The sequence below is a fragment of the Eubalaena glacialis genome, chromosome 12 (genome assembly GCF_028564815.1).
Source record: "Eubalaena glacialis isolate mEubGla1 chromosome 12, mEubGla1.1.hap2.+ XY, whole genome shotgun sequence".
In the NCBI taxonomy this organism is placed as follows: domain Eukaryota; kingdom Metazoa; phylum Chordata; class Mammalia; order Artiodactyla; family Balaenidae; genus Eubalaena; species Eubalaena glacialis.
This window is the reverse complement of record NC_083727.1, coordinates 3,384,821-3,390,258: the sequence shown is the minus strand read 5'-3', so window position 1 is coordinate 3,390,258 and position 5,438 is coordinate 3,384,821. Positions and strand designations below refer to the sequence as shown.

General features: G+C 40.8%; 1 non-coding gene across 1 annotated transcript; it reads right to left on the bottom strand.

The window, feature by feature from the left end:
- Positions 1-1,228: 1,228 nt before the first annotated feature.
- Positions 1,229-1,335, bottom strand: LOC133102708 (U6 spliceosomal RNA). The gene has a single exon (XR_009703059.1). It is a non-coding gene; the product is annotated as a U6 spliceosomal RNA (small nuclear RNA).
- Positions 1,336-5,438: the final 4,103 nt, after the last annotated feature.

Here is a 5,438-nt window from a genome sequence, read left to right as displayed (position 1 = left end):
ACATAATGCCCAGGTTTCATCCATGTTGTACTTATGTGTCAGAATTCCCTACCTCCTTAAGGCTGAAAAATATTCCACTACGTGGATATACCAAATTCTGTTATCCATTCATCTCTGGATGGACACTTGGGTTGCTTCCACCTTTTGGCAATTGTGAATAATGCTACTGTGAATATGGATGTACAACTATCTTTTTGAACTCCTGCTTTCATGTCTTTTGGGTATATTTCCAGAAGTGAAATTGCTGGAGCATATGATAATTATATATTTAATTTTTTGAGGAATCACTATACTATTTTCCATAGCTGCTGCATCACTTTTACATTCCCATCAACAATGCATAAGGGGGGGCTTCCCTGGTGGCGCAGTGGTTGAGAATCTGTCTGCTAATGCAGGGGACACGGGTTCGAGCCCTGGTCTGGGAGGATCCCACGTGCCGCGGAGCAACTAGGCCCGTGAGCCACAACTACTGAGCCTGCGCGTCTGGAGCCTGTGCTCCGCAACAAGAGAGGCTGCAATAGTGAAGAGGCCTGCACACCGCGATGAAGAGTGACCCCCGCTTGCCACAACTGGAGAAAGCCCTCGCACAGAAACGAAGACCCAACACAGCCAAAAATAAATATAAAATAAATAAATAAATAAAGATTATTATTAAAAAAAAAAAAACAATGCACAAGGGTCCAATATTTCCATATCCTCAACAGCACTTGTTATTTTGTTTCCCCACCCCCTTTTTTTTATAATAGCCATCCTAAGGGATGTGAAGTGGTATCTCATTGTGGTCTTGATTTGTATTTCTCTAATGCTTAGTGATGTTAAGCATCTTTTCATGTGCTGACTGGACATCTGTATATCTTCTCTGGAGAAATGTCTATTCAAGTCTTTTGCCCATTTTTTAATCAGGTTGTTTTTTGTTGTTGTTGAGTTGTAGGAGTGCTTTTCACAATTTGGATATCAATCCGTTATCAGATATATGATTTGCAAATATTTTGTCCCATTCTGTGGGCTGCCTTTTCACTCTGTTTATTGTGCACAAAATTAAAAGTTTTAAATTTTGATGAAGTCCAACTTATCCCTTTCGTCATTGTTGTCCATGCTTTTGGTGTCATGCCCAGGAAATCACTGTAAATCCAGTGTCATAAAGCTTTTCTCCTTTATTTTTTCCTGAGAGTTTTATAGTTTTAGCTCATATGTTTAGGTCTTTGGTCAATTTTGAGTTAATTTCTTTGAAAATGTAAAATATGGCACAAATTTACCTGTCATCCTTGCACACGGGCCATGCTAATCTTCTCTGTATAGTTTCAATTTTAGTGTATGTCCTGCCAAACCAAGCACTGAAAGTAAATCCTTGGAGGAAATTCCTTAACACAAATGTATGAAAGTAAACCTGTCTGTGTTACACTTACACTAATAAGTGTTCTCACTCTCTGTCTTGGGGATTCAGCGTATTTATCCCAGGTCCGCCAGATGCTTTAACTGCCACTGTTCAGGCCCATCTCCGCCTCCCGTATGCTCAGTGAAGCTCTTCTTTAAGGTTCTCACCCTGACTCTCACACATTCTATAATCACTCTCCGTGTGTGGCCAGCATCTTTCCCACTCTCAATGCCAAGCCAGTGGGGACACAGCAAGATTTTTAGGTCCTGTTGTGAATTTTCCATAATTTTCAGATGGAAGCTGTGATAAGGACATATTTCAAAGAATTGAGACATTGATTTAAACAAGGGGGGGTGGACTGAAAGCCTTACATTTAGAGTCTAGACCCTCAGGTACTTTCCCCCATCCCTAGAAGAAAGAGAGAATTTATTCTTGGGACAAACTAAACCAGAGAGACTCTAAACGCAGACACACTGACTGGATAGAGGACTCAGAACACTGTACATACAGGAGGGCAGAGCTGAAGCTCTAGACCGACAGGAACACAGTGAGAATCAGCATTTCAGCATTTCAGACTGTAAGGTACCCACCACTGCCCCAACTGCCTCCCCCCGTCCTGCTGCTGGAGTGTACGCTTCCAGGGGTATCCTCCTGCCCCACCCCTGCCCTGACAAGACACGGGAGCGCTTTTCCCTGAAGAAACCGAACAGTACCAAAGAAAAGACCTACACGTTCTGACGTTTGTGAGGGTCTCCCTAGGCAGTCACTCTACAGCAAGCTCACCAGACCACAATCGCTGACTCTCCTCCCCATTTCGCTGGAGCTTCCTATTGGCTTTTAGTGCCTCACTCTTTAGTAGGAAAGGATGATAAAGGATAATACAATAGTCAAGGAAAGCTTCCAACACAGAAGACTGAGGCTAAAATAATAAACAGTTAAAAGAAACTTGGAAAGAGACCACACAGGGAGGAAAAAAGTTCTTAACACTATAATATTCTCAGAGAGAGAAGAAAATATATTACATTCATGGTAAAAAGAATGCTATAAAAGGAACGACTAGAGAAGAGAGTTTTTAGAAATTAAAAATAGAATATTAAAAACGGTACAAATCAGTGGAGAATTTCAGGGATAAAACTGAAGAACTCTCTCAGAAAGTAGAGCAAAAATACAAAAATAGCAAAAGAAGAGAAAAGATAAGAAAATATAAGGATTAATTCAACACAGAAACAACAACAGAAGAAATTATCAAAGAAATAATACAGGAAAATAACCGAGGGCTGAAGCATACAAGTCTCTGTACTGTATGGCACATCACATGCCTGGGACAATAAATTTAAAGAGACCAAGACACATCATTGTGAAATTTATTATCAGTGGAGATCCAGAACAGAGCCCAAGAGCTCCCAGAGAAGGAAAGGGGCCACAAACAAAGGAAAGGGAAGGAGAATGGTGTTCTCTTCCTCAAGAACATTACTGGACACTAGAAGACAGTGAAGTGTCCAGAACTCAGATGAAAAAGGATTTTCAACCTGGAATCCTGTATCCGTTGAAAATATCATGGAGGGAGGAAAAAAGGTATCTTTAGACATACACAGTCTCAAAATGTTTATCTCCCAGGTACCCTTGGTCAGAAAGTCACTAGACGATGGGCTCTGAAAAGTGAGGGAGCAAACCAAGGAAAAGAGAAACACGAGACAGTGGGAGCTCCCAAGGGCTGTCTCAGGTTGATGATGATAGGGGCTCCCGGGGCAGCAGGCGTGCAACAGATGTAGCCCTTCCGGTGGGCCAGAGCTAAAGGTGGTGGGGGAGTGCTCCAAGGGAAAAGACCACCTCCAAGGTCTAAGGAGGTCACTGGCTGTGTTTATGCAGAGTCTTGAAATTGGCAAAGAGCAATCACATGGAGAGTATGGGTATCTGTAACTACAGACCTTCCTTAACTTATGAAGGGGCCACGTCCTGATAAGCCCATCATCATTTGACAATATTATTGTCAAATGATAAACATGTTTGGAATAAATTTGGAACTGTATTGTTAGCTGTGACAAATCTGTTAGAGCATCTGGAAAAAAAAAAATCCAAACTAAGCTAAAAAACAAAGCACCCATAAAACAAGGTTAATACTAATTGAAGGGAAAATAAAAGTTATGCAAGAGAAAAAATGGAATCCAGGTACCCTATTTGGCTCAGGCATGAGGAATATTTACATGGACCAAATAATGCAAATGCCACCACTTTAGCCAGTAATTGTGATCTCAACACACTGAGCTCATGAGGGTGCATGGCGGGGAGAGTGAGTCCTCAGTTCCATCACAGAAAATCAGTAGATGATGTGATGTGACTGGTTAGAGGTAGGGAGTTGTAATACAATTTTAGGATGAATAAATGCAAGTCCAGTCTCAAGAAATGGAAGACTGTCACAACCAATCTTCTGCTCTGGCCAGGCCACTTATGTAGTATCATTCTCAGTTCCAAGGTCTAAGGAGGTCACTGGCTGTCTTTATGCAGAGTCCTGAAATTGGCAAAGAGCAATCACATGGAGAGTATGGGTATCTGTAACTACAGACCTTCCTTAACTTACGAAGGGGCCACGTCCTGATAAGCCCATCATCATTTGACAATACCATTAAGTCGAAAATATATTTAATACACCTAACCTACTGAACATCATGGCTTAGCCAGGCCTCCCTTAAATGTACTCAGAACACCTACATTAGCCTACAGTTGGACAAAATCACCTAACACAAAGCCTGTCTTATAATAAGTGTTGAATATCTCATGTAATTTATTGAATACTGTACTGAAAGTGAAAAACAGAATGGCTGTTAAGTGTACTGGTTGTTTACCCTCATGACCTCGGGGCTGACTGGCAGCTGCAGCTCACCGACACTGCCCAGCATCGTGCGAGAGGATGACACCACGTGTCACTAGCCTGGAAAAGATCAAAATTCAAAATTCGGAGTACTGTTTCTACTGAATGCGTATTGCTTCCACATGACTGTAAAGTTGAAAAATGGTAAGCCAAACCATCATAAATCGGGGACTGTCTGTAGTCTTAAAAATGTAGAACATCATACAGAACAGCAATAGATTAGACATTCTTAAAGGTAAAGGATTAAAAAAAGTTAAATGGAGAGAGAGACTGACTCATTATAAAGGACTTTCTAATTCAAATTGAGATATTCAAGAATAAAATGGACCGCCTTGCACTGCTGGGGTTAGAACTGGGCCCCTGTTGGGCGGAACAGGAGGGCAAAGTTAGAACGGCTTTTTTGCCCTGGCTGAGACCAATTTCTAGTGTGAAGGGTTTATGATTCAATGCATTTTATCACTTCCTCTGAACCTTGAGCTAGAAAGTACACTTCAAAAATATTTAAGTGGTTGGTAAGAAATGATTTCATCCCCAATCCAATTCATTACTTCTTAACTTGAAAACACTGTATTGCTTTTTATTTGCTTCCAGGTAAATGATACTTTGGGGTGTGAATGAAAACCCAAGAGGATTTTCTAAGGATGGTAGATCTGAACTTCTCAACTGCTCTGGAGAGGCTTTTTTGTCACCCTTCATTCCTGTCCATACTCTAAATGCCACTTACACACTGACATCATAAGTGGTTCCAGACGCCATCAGTGGTCCACAGTGAATTAATAAGCCATAGAATCCAGATGCTTTTTCCGGTAAACAGCTTCTTTGCAGGAAAAATAAACAGAACAAGAAGGACATTCACTGACCTCCTCTACCACATTCATTCACACACTTCACACCCAGTAAGCATGCGAGCCCCATTTGTAGATTCACTGGTCCACAAATATCACCCATCTCATACATTTTTGCATTCCTTCTTTTAATTAATTCATTGATTGTTTTAAATAACATAAAGCGAGTAGGGTCTATACAAAAAGATACTAATATATAAATTAAGAGAAGCTGAGACTCTAATAAAATTACTAAAGCCGTTAAAAATTTCCTCTGAGGACTACTGAGTACAATCTCGTCACATCAAGCTACAAATTGTTGGTGCTTAAATTACAGTTCTCGTGGTATTACACTCCTTCTAAACCTAGG